The 15,000-nt window shown below is 50.3% G+C and overlaps 1 protein-coding gene across 1 annotated transcript in view; it reads left to right on the top strand.

Moving 5' to 3' along the window:
• The window catches only part of LOC121275116 (brain-specific angiogenesis inhibitor 1-associated protein 2-like), a 179,232-nt gene that overhangs the window by 21,734 nt on the left and 142,498 nt on the right, over positions 1 to 15,000 (top strand). The gene's annotated exons all lie outside the window — the stretch shown is intronic.

Raw genomic sequence — 15,000 nt, 5'->3', positions numbered from 1 at the left:
AGACTCACACAGGCCCACACACACACAGACTTACACAGATACACACAGACTCACACAGACAAACACAGACTCACACAGACAAACACAGACTCGCAGACAAACACAGACTCGCAGACAAACACAGACTCACACAGACAAACACAGCCTCACACAGATACACACAGACTCACACAGACTCTCCCAGACACACACACACACACACACACACACACACACAGACTCACACGGACTCACACAGACTCTCACAGACACACACAGACTGTCACGTACACACACAGCCTCTCACAGACTCTCACAGACTTTCACAGACTCACACAGTCACAGACAGACTCTCATAGACTCACACAGTCTCTCACAGACACACACAGACTCACACGGGCACACACAAACTTACACGGACACTCACAGACTTACACAGATACTCACAGACACTCACAGACTCACAGACACGCACAGACACACACAGACTCACACAGGCACACACAGACTCACACAGACACACACAGACTGACACAGACACACACAGACTCACACAGACTCACACAGACAAACAGACTCACACAGATACACACAGATTCACACAGACAAACACAGACTCACACAGATACACACAGACTCACACAGACCCACACACATACACACAGACTCACACATACCCACACACACACACACACACACACACACACACACAGAGCCTCTCCCAGACACACACTCACACACAGACACACAGACTCACACAGACTCTCCCAGACACACACACACACGCACACACAGACTCACACGGACTCACACAGACTCTCACAGACACACACAGACTATCAAGTACACTCACAGACTTACACAGATACTCACAGACACTCACAGACTCTCACAGACTCTCACAGGCACACACAGACTCTCACAGACTCTCACAGAAACTCACAGACTCACACAGACTCACACAGACTCACACAGACAAACACAGACTTACACAGACACTCACAGACTTGCACAGACTCACACAGATACACACAGACCCACACAGACTCTCCCAGACCCACACACAGACACACAGACTCACACAGACCCACACTGACCCACACACACACACACACACACAGACTCAAACAGACTCTCCCAGACATACACACACACAGACACACAGACTCACACAGACTCTCCCAGACACACACACTCACACACACACACACACACAGACACACAGACTCACACGGACTCACACGGACTGACACAGACTCACACAGACTCTCACAGACTCTCACAGACTCACACAGACTCACACAGAGACACACACAGACTCTCACAGACTTTCACAGACTCACACAGACACAGACTGACTCTAATAGACTTACACAGTCTCTCACAGGCATACACAGACACACACACACACACACACACAGACTCACACGGGCACACACAAACTTACGCAGATACTCACAGACTTACACAGATACTCACAGAAACTCACAGACACTCACAGACTCTCACAGGCACACACAGACTCACACAGGCACACACAGACTCACATAGACACACACAGACTCACACAGACACACACAGACTCTCACAGACTCTCACAGACTCTCACAGACTCACACAGACTCTCACAGACTCACACAGACTCTCACAGACACTCACAGACTTGCACAGACTCACACAGATACACACAGACTCACACAGACTCGCCCAGACCCACGCACAGACACACAGACTCGCACAGACTCACACAGACTCACACAGACAAACACAGATACACACAGACTCACACAGACTGTCCCAGACACACACACACACAGACTCACACAGACCCACACACACACACACACACACACAGACTCACACAGACTCTCCCAGACAAACACACTCACACGCAGACTCACACAGACTCTCCCAGACACACAGACTCACACAGACTCTCCCAGACCCACACACATACACACACACACACACACAGACTCGCACAGACTCACACAGACTCGCACAGACAAACACAGTTACACACAGACTCACACAGACTCTCCCAGACACACACACACACACAGACTCACACAGACCCACACACACACACACAGACTCACACAGAATCTCCCAGACAAACACACTCACACGCAGACTCACACAGACTCTCCCAGACACACAGACTTACACAGACTCTCCCAGACACACACACACACACACACACACACACACAGAGACTTACACAGACTCTCCCAGACTCACACACACTCACACACACAGACTCTCCCAGACACACACACTCACACACACACACACTCTCACACACACACACACAGACTCACACAGACACACACACACACACAGACTCACACAGACCCACACTGACCCACACACACACACACACACAGACTCACACAGACTCTCCCAGACACACACACACACAGACACACAGACTCACACAACTCTCCCAGACACACACACTCACACACACACACACACACACACACACACACACAGACACACAGACTCACACGGACTCACACGGACTCACACAGACTCACACAGACTCACACAGACTCTCACAGACACACACAGACTCACACAGAGACACACACAGACTCTCACAGACTTTCACAGACTCACACAGACACAGACAGACTCTAATAGACTTACACAGTCTCTCACAGGCATACACAGACACACACACACACACACACACACACACACACAGACTCACACGGGCACACACAAACTTACGCAGACACTCACAGACTTACACAGATACTCCCAGACACTCACAGACACTCACAGACTCTCACAGGCACACACAGACTCACACAGGCACACACAGACTCACATAGACACACACAGACTCACACAGACTCACACAGACACACACAGACTCTCACAGACTCACACAGACTCACACAGACACACACAGACTCTCACAGACTCACACAGACTCGCACAGACAAACCCAGACTCGCACAGACAAACACAGACTCACACAGATACACACAGACTCACACAGACAAACACAGACACACGCAGACTGTCACGTACACTCACAGACTTACAAAGATACTCACAGACTCTCACAGACTCTCACAGGCACACACAGACTCTCACAGACTCACACAGACTCACACAGACTCGCACAGACAAACACAGACTCACACAGATACACACAGACTCAGACAGACTCTCCCAGACCCACACACACACACACAGACTCGCACAGACTCACACAGACTCACACAGACTCGCACAGACAAACACAGACTCACACAGATACACACAGACTCAGACAGACTCTCCCAGACCCACACACACACACACAGACTCGCACAGACTCACACAGACAAACACAGATACACACAGACTCACACAGACTCTCCCAGACACACACACACACAGACTCACACAGACCCACACACACAAACACACGGGCTCACACAGACTTTCCCAGACACACACACACACCCACCGAGACTTACACAGACTCTACCAGACACACACACACACACACACAGACTCACACAGACCCACACACATACACACAGACTCACATACCCACACACAGACACACACACACACACACACACACAGACACACAGACTCACACAGACTCTCCCAGACACACACACTCACACACACACACACACACGGACTCACACAGACTCTCACAGACACACACAGACTGTCACGTACACTCACAGACTTACACAGTTACTCACAGACACTCACAGTCTCTCACAGTCTCTCACAGACTCTCACAGGCACACACAGACCCTCACAGACTCTCACAGACTCACACAGACTCGCACAGACAAACACAGACTCGCACAGACAAACACAGACTCGCACAGACACTCACAGACTCGCACAGACACTCACAGACTTGCACAGACTCACACAGACCCACACAGACTCTCCCAGACCCACACACATACACACACACACACACATACAGACTCGCACAGACTCACACAGACTCACACACACACACACACAGACTGACACAGACTCTCCCAGACAAACACACTCACACGCAGACTCACACAGACTCTCCCAGACACACAGACTCACACAGACTCTCCCAGACACACACACACACACACACACACACACAGACTCTCACAGACTCGCACAGACTCACACAGACTCGCACAGACAAACACAGATACACACAGACTCACACAGACTCTCCCAGACACACACACACACACAGACTCACACAGACCCACACACACACACACACAGACTCACACAGACTCTCCCAGACAAACACACTCACACGCAGACTCACACAGACTCTCCCAGACACACAGACTCACACAGACTCTCCCAGACCCACACACATACACACACAGACACACAGACTCGCACAGACTCACACAGACTCGCACAGACAAACACAGTTACACACAGACTCACACAGACTCTCCCAGACACACACACACACACACAGACTCACACAGACCCACACACACACACACACAGACTCACACAGAATCTCCCAGACAAACACACTCACACGCAGACTCACACAGACTCTCCCAGACACACAGACTTACACAGACTCTCCCAGACACACACACACACACACACACACACACACACAGAGACTTACACAGACTCTCCCAGACTCACACACACTCACACACACAGACTCTCCCAGACACACACACTCACACACACACACACTCTCTCACACACACACACACAGACTCACACAGACACACACACACACACAGACTCACACAGACCCACACTGACCCACACACACACACACACAGACTCACACAGACTCTCCCAGACACACACACACACAGACACACAGACTCACACAACTCTCCCAGACACACACACTCACACACACACACACACACACACACACAGACACACAGACTCACACGGACTCACACGGACTCACACAGAGACACACACAGACTCTCACAGACTTTCACAGACTCACACAGACACAGACAGACTCTAATAGACTTACACAGTCTCTCACAGGCATACACAGACACACACACACACACACACACACACACACACACACACACACACACACAGACTCACACGGGCACACACAAACTTACGCAGACACTCACAGACTTACACAGATACTCCCAGACACTCACAGACACTCACAGACTCTCACAGGCACACACAGACTCACACAGGCACACACAGACTCACATAGACACACAGACTCACACAGACTCACACAGACTCACACAGACACACACAGACTCTCACTGACTCACACAGACTCACACAGACACACACAGACTCTCACAGACTCACACAGACTCGCACAGACAAACCCAGACTCGCACAGACAAACACAGACTCACACAGATACACACAGACTCACACAGACAAACACAGACACACGCAGACTGTCACGTACACTCACAGAATTACAAAGATACTCACAGACTCTCACAGACTCTCACAGGCACACACAGACTCTCACAGACTCACACAGACTCACACAGACTCGCACAGACAAACACAGACTCACACAGATACACACAGACTCAGACAGACTCTCCCAGACCCACACACACACACACAGACTCGCACAGACTCACACAGACTCACACAGACTCGCACAGACAAACACAGACTCACACAGATACACACAGACTCAGACAGACTCTCCCAGACCCACACACACACACACAGACTCGCACAGACTCACACAGACAAACACAGATACACACAGACTCACACAGACTCTCCCAGACACACACACACACAGACTCACATAGACCCACACACATACACACAGACTCACATACCCACACACAGACACACACACACACACACACACAGACACACAGACTCACACAGACTCTCCCAGACACACACACTCACACACACACACACACACGGACTCACACAGACTCTCACAGACACACAAAGACTGTCACGTACACTCACAGACTTACACAGTTACTCACAGACACTCACAGTCTCTCACAGTCTCTCACAGACTCTCACAGGCACACACAGACCCTCACAGACTCTCACAGACTCACACAGACTCGCACAGACAAACACAGACTCGCACAGACAAACACAGACTCGCACAGACACTCACAGACTCGCACAGACACTCACAGACTTGCACAGACTCACACAGACCCACACAGACTCTCCCAGACCCACACACATACACACACACACACTCACACAGACTCTCCCAGACAAACACACTCACACGCAGACTCACACAGACTCTCCCAGACACACAGACTCACACAGACTCTCCCAGACACACACACACACACACACACACACACACAGACTCTCACAGACTCGCACAGACTCACACAGACTCGCACAGACAAACACAGATACACACAGACTCACACAGACTCTCCCAGACACACACACACACACAGACTCACACAGACCCACACACACACACACAGACTCACACAGACTCTCCCAGACAAACACACTCACACGCAGACTCACACAGACTCTCCCAGACACACACACACACACACACACACACACACAGAGACTTACACAGACTCTCCCAGTCTCACACACACACACACTCACAGACTCTCCCAGATACACAGACTCACACACACACACACACTCTCACACACTCACACAGACCCACACACACACACACAGACTCACACAGACCCACACTGACCCACACACACACACACACACGGACTCACACAGACTCTCCCAGACACACACACACACAGACACACAGACTCACACAGACTCTCCCAGACACACACACTCACACACACACACACACACACACACACACACATACACAGACTCACACGGACTCACACGGACTCACACGGACTCACACGGACTCACACGGACTGACACAGACTCACACAGACTCTCACAGACACACACAGACTGTCACGTACACACACAGACTCTCACAGTCTCTCACAGACTCTCACAGACTCTCACAGACTCACACAGACTCACACAGAGACACACACAGACTCTCACATACTTTCACAGTCTCACACAGACACAGACAGACTCTAATAGACTTACACAGTCTCTCACAGGCATACACAGACACACACACACACACACACACAGACTCACACGGGCACACACAAACTTACGCAGACACTCACAGACTTACACAGATACTCACAGACTCTCACAGACTCTCACAGGCACACACAGACTCACACAGGCACACACAGACTCACACAGACTCACATAGACTCACACAGACTCACACAGACTCACACAGACACACACAGACTCTCACAGACTCACACAGACTCGCACAGACAAACCCAGACTCGCACAGACAAACCCAGACTCGCACAGACAAACACAGATACACACAGACTCACACAGACAAACACAGACAAACACAGACTCGCACAGACAAACGCAGATTCACACAGATACACACAGACTCACACAGACCCACACACACACAGACTCACACAGATACACACAGACTCACAAAGACAAACACAGACTCACACAGACAAACACAGACTCGCAGACAAACACAGACTCACACAGACAAACACAGACTCGCAGACAAACACAGACTCGCACAGACAAACACAGCCTCACACAGATACACACAGACTCACACAGAATCTCCCAGACACACACACACACACACACACACACAGACTCACACGGACTCACACAGACTCTCACAGACACACACAGACTGTCACGTACACACACAGCCTCTCACAGACTCTCACAGACTTTCACAGACTCACACAGTCACAGACAGACTCTCATAGACTCACACAGTCTCTCACAGGCATACACAGACGCACACAGACAAACACAGACTCACACGGGCACACACAAACTTACACAGACACTGACAGACTTACACAGATACTTACAGACCCTCACAGACTCTCACAGACACACACAGACACACACAGACTCACACAGGCACACACAGACTCACACAGACACACACAGACTCACACAGACACACACAGACTCACGCAGACAAACAGACTCACACAGATACACACAGACTCACACAGACAAACACAGACTCACACAGATACACACAGACTCACACAGACTCTCCCAGACACACACACACACACACACACACAGACTCACACGGACTCACACAGACTCTCACAGACACACACAGACTATCAAGTACACTCACAGACTTACACAGATACTCACAGACTCTCACAGACTCTCACAGGCACACACAGACTCTCACAGACTCTCACAGAAACTCACAGACTCACACAGACTCACACAGACAAACACAGACTCGCACAGACACTCACAGACTTGCACAGACTCACACAGATACACACAGACTCACACAGACACACACTGACCCACACACACACACACACACACAGACTCACACAGACTCTCCCAGACACACACACACACAGACACACAGACTCACACAGACTCTACCAGACACACACACTCACACACACACACACACACACAGACACACAGACTCACACGGACTCACACGGACTGACACAGACTCACACAGACTCTCACAGACACACACAGACTGTCACGTACACACACAGACTTTCACAGACTCTCACAGACTCTCACAGACTCTCACAGACTCACACAGACTCACACAGAGACACACACAGACTCTCACAGACTTTCACAGACTCACACAGACACAGACAGACTCTAATAGACTTACACAGTCTCTCACAGGCATACACAGACACACACACACACACACACACACACACAGACTCTCACAGACTCTCACAGACTCTCACAGACTCACACAGAGACACACACAGACTCTCACATAATTTCACAGACTCACACAGACACAGACAGACTCTAATAGACTTACACAGTCTCTCACAGGCATACACAGACACACACACACACACACACACAGACTCACACAGGCACACACAAACTTACGCAGACACTCACAGACTTACACAGATACTCACAGACACTCACAGACACTCACAGACTCTCACAGGCACACACAAATTCACACAGGCACACACAGACTCACATAGACACACACAGACTCACACAGACTCACACAGACACACACAGACTCTCACAGACTCTCACAGACTCTCACAGACTCGCACAGACTCTCACAGACTCACACAGACTCTCACAGACACTCACAGACTTGCACAGACTCACACAGATACACACAGACTCACACAAACTCTGCCAGACCCACACACAGACACACAGACTCGCACAGACTCACACAGACTCACCCAGACAAACACAGATACACACAGACTCACACAGACTGTCCCAGACACACACACACACACAGACTCACACAGACCCACACACACACACACACACAGACTCACACAGACTCTCCCAGACAAACACACTCACACGCAGACTCACACAGACTCTCCCAGACACACAGACTCACACAGACTCTCCCAGACCCACACACGTACACACACACACACACAGACTCGCACAGACTCACACAGACTCGCACAGACAAACACAGTTACACACAGACTCACACAGACTCTCCCAGACACACACACACACACACACACAGACTCACAGAGACCCACACACACACACACAGACTCACACAGAATCTCCCAGACAAACAAACTCACACGCAGACTCACACAGACTCTCCCAGACACACAGACTCACACAGACTCTCCCAGACACACAGACTCACACAGACTCTCCCAGACTCACACACACACACACACAGACTCTCCCAGACACACACACTCACACACACACACACTCTCACACACACACACAGACTCACACAGACACACACACACAGACTCACACAGACCCACACTGACCCACACACACACACACACACACAGACTCACACAGACTCTCCCAGACACACACACACACAGACACACAGACTCACACAACTCTCCCAGACACACACACTCACACACACACACACACACACACAGACTCACACGGACTCACACGGACTCACACAGACTCACACAGACTCTCACAGACACACACAGACTCACACAGACTCACACAGAGACACACACAGACTCTCACAGACTTTCACAGACTCACACAGACACAGACAGACTCTAATAGACTTACACAGTCTCTCACAGGCATACACAGACACACACACACACACACACACACACTGACTCACACGGGCACACACAAACTTACACAGACACTCACAGACTTACACAGATACTCCCAGACACTCACAGACACTCACAGACTCTCACAGGCACACACAGACTCACACAGGCACACACAGACTCACACAGACACACACAGACTCTCACAGACTCACACAGATTCACACAGACACACACAGACTCACACAGACTCACACAGACAAACCCAGACTCGCACAGACAAACACAGACTCACACAGATACACACAGACTCACACAGACAAACACAGACACACGCAGACTGTCACGTACACTCACAGACTTACAAAGATACTCACAGACTCTCACAGACTCTCACAGGCACACACAGACTCTCACAGACTCACACAGACTCACACCGACTCGCACAGACAAACACAGACTCACACAGATACACACAGACTCAGACAGACTCTCCCAGACCCACACACACACACACAGACTTACACAGACTCACACAGACTCACACAGACAAACACAGATACACACAGACTCACACAGACTCTCCCAGACACACACACACACAGACTCACACAGACCCACACACACAAACACACGGGCTCACACAGACTTTCCCAGACACACACACACACACACACACACACCAAGACTTACACAGACTCTACCAGACACACACACACACACACAGACTCACACAGACCCACACACATACACACAGACTAACATACCCACACACAGACACACACACACACACACACACAGACACACAGACTCACACAGACTCTCCCAGACACACACACTCACACACACACACACACACACACGGACTCACACAGACTCTCACAGACACACACAGACTGTCACGTACACTCACAGACTTACACAGACAAACACAGACTCGCACAGACAAACACAGACTCGCACAGACACTCACAGACTCGCACAGACACTCACAGACTTGGACAGACTCACACAGACCCACACAGACTCTCCCAGACCCACACACATACACACACACACACACACAGACTCGCACAGACTCACACACACACACACACAGACTCACACAGACTCTCCCAGACACACACACACACACACACACAGACTCACACAGACCCACACACACACACACACACACACAGACTCACACAGACTCTCCCAGACAAACACACTCACACACAGACTCACACAGACTCTCCCAGACACACAGACTCACACAGACTCTCCCAGACACACACACACACACATACACACACAGACTCGCACAGACTCTCACAGACTCACACAGACTCGCACAGACAAACACAGATACACACAGACTCTCCCAGACACACACACACACACAGACTCACACAGACCCACACACACACACACACAGACTCACACAGACTCTCCCAGACAAACACACTCACACGCAGACTCACACAGACTCTCCCAGACACACACACACACACACACACACACACACACACACACAGACTTACACAGACTCTCCCAGACTCACACACACACACACACACAGACTCTCCCAGATACACACACTCACACACACACACTCTCACACACTCACACAGACCCACACACACACACACACAGACTCACACAGACCCACACTGACTCACACACACACACACACACGGACTCACACAGACTCTCCCAGACACACACACACACAGACACACAGACTCACACAGACTCTTCCAAACACACACACACACACACACACACACGCACACATACACAGACTCACACGGACTCACACGGACTCACACAGACTCACACAGACTCTCACAGACACACACAGACTGTCACGTACACACACAGACTCTCACAGACTCTCACAGACTCTCACAGACTCACACAGAGACACAGACAGACTCTCACATACTTTCACAGACTCACACAGACACAGACAGACTCTAATAGACTTACACAGTCTCTCACAGGCATACACAGACACACACACACACACACACACACAGACTCACACGGGCAAACACAAACTTACGCAGACACTCACAGACTTACACAGATAATCACAGACACTCACAGACACTCACAGACTCTCACAGACTCTCACAGGCACACACAGACTCACACAGGCACACACAGACTCACACAGACTCACATAGACTCACACAGACTCACACAGACTCACACAGACACACACAGACTCTCACAGACTCACACAGACTCGCACAGACAAACCCAGACTCGCACAGACAAACACTGACTCACACAGATACACACAGACTCACACAGACAAACACAGCCTCGCACAGACTCACACAGACTCACACAGATACACACAGACTCACACAGTCCCACACACACACAGACTCACACAGATACACACAGACTCACACAGACAAATACAGACTCACACAGACAAACACAGACTCGCAGACAAACACAGACTCGCACAGACAAGCACAGACTCACACAGATACACACAGACTCACACAGACTCTCCCAGACACACACACACACACACACACACACACACACACAGACTCACACGGACTCACACAGACTCTCACAGACACACACAGACTGTCACGTACACACACAGCCTCTCACAGACTCTCACAGACTTTCACAGACTCACACAGTCACAGACAGACTCTCATAGACTTACACAGTCTCTCACAGGCATACACAGACACACACAGACACACACAGACTCACATGGGCACACATAAACTTACACAGACACTCACAGACTTACACAGATACTCACAGACACTCACAGACTCTCACAGACACACACAGACTCACACAGGCACACACAGACTCACACAGACACACACAGACTCACACAGACACACACAGACTCACACAGACTCACACAGACAAACAGACTCACACAGATACACACAGACTCACACAGACAAACACAGACTCACACAGATACACACAGACTCACACAAACACAGACTTACACAGGCACACACAGACTCACACAGACCCACACACATACACAGACTAACACATACCCACACACACACACTCACACACACACACACACACACACAGACTCTCACAGACACACACTCACACACAGACACACAGACTCACACAGACTCTCCCAGACACACACACACACACACATACACACACACACAGACTCACACAGACTCTCACAGACTCTCACAGACTCACACAGGCTCTCCCAGACCCACACACAGACACACAGACTCGCACAGACTCACACAGACTCACACAGACTCTCCCAGACCCACACACAGACACACAGACTCGCACAGACTCACACAGACTCACACAGACTCACACAGATACACACAGACTCACACAGACTCTCCCAGACACACACACACACAGACTCACACAGACCCACACACACACACACACAGACTCACACAGACTCTCCCAGACACACACACACACAGACTCACACAGACCCACACACACACACAAACAGAATCACACAGACTCTCCCAGACAAACACACTCACACGCAGACTCACACAGACTCTCCCAGACACACAGACTCACACAGACTCTCCCAGACCCACACACATACACACACACACACACAGACTCGCACAGACTCACACAGACTCGCACAGACAAACACAGTTACACACAGACTCACACAGACTCTCCCAGACACACACACACACACAGACTCACACAGAACCCCCCACACACACGCAGACTCACACAGACTCTCCCAGACACACAGACTCACACAGACTCTCCCAGACTCACACACACACACACACACACACACAGAGACTTACACAGACTCTCCCAGACTCACACACACACACACACACACAGACTCTCCCAGACACACACACTCACACACACACACACTCTCACACACACACACAGACTCACACAGACACACACACACACACACAAAGACTCACACAGACACACACTGACCCACACACACACACACACACAGACTCACACAGACTCTCCCAGACACACACACACACAGACACACAGACTCACACAGGCTCTCCCAGACACACACACTCACACACACACACACACACACACAGACACACAGACTCACACGGACTCTCACAGACTCTCACAGACTCACACAGACTCACACAGACTCACACAGACTCTCACAGACACACACAGACTGTCACGTACACACACAGACTCTCACAGACTCTCACAGACTCACACAGACTCACACAGACACAGATAGACTCTAATAGACTTACACAGTCTCTCACAGTCATACACAGACACACACACACACACACACACACACACACAGACTCACACGGGCAAACACAAATTTACGCAGACACTCACAGACTTACACAGATACTCACAGACACTCACAGACACTCACAGACTCTCACAGGCACACAAAGACTCACACAGGCACACACAGACTCACACAGACACACACATACTCACACAGACAAACCCAGACTCGCACAGACAAACACAGACTCACACAGATACACACAGACTCACACAGACAAACACAGATACACACAGACTCACACAGACTCTCCCAGACACACACACACACACAGACTCACACAGACCCACACACACACACACACACAGACTCACACAGACTCTCCCAGACAAACACACTCACACGCAGACTCACACAGACTCTCCCAGACACACACACACACACACACACACACACACAGACTTACACAGACTCTCCCAGACTCACACACACACACACACTCAGACTCTCACAGATACACACACTCACACACACACACTCTCACACACTCACACAGACCCACACACACACACACACACAGACTCACACAGACCCACACTGACTCACACACACACACACACACGGACTCACACAGACTCTCCCAGACACACACACACACAGACACACAGACTCACACAGACTCTCCCAGACACACACACATACACA

This window comes from Carcharodon carcharias, unplaced genomic scaffold (assembly GCF_017639515.1).
Source record: "Carcharodon carcharias isolate sCarCar2 unplaced genomic scaffold, sCarCar2.pri scaff_468, whole genome shotgun sequence".
NCBI lineage: Eukaryota > Metazoa > Chordata > Chondrichthyes > Lamniformes > Lamnidae > Carcharodon > Carcharodon carcharias.
This window is presented reverse-complemented; position numbering and strand designations above follow the sequence as displayed.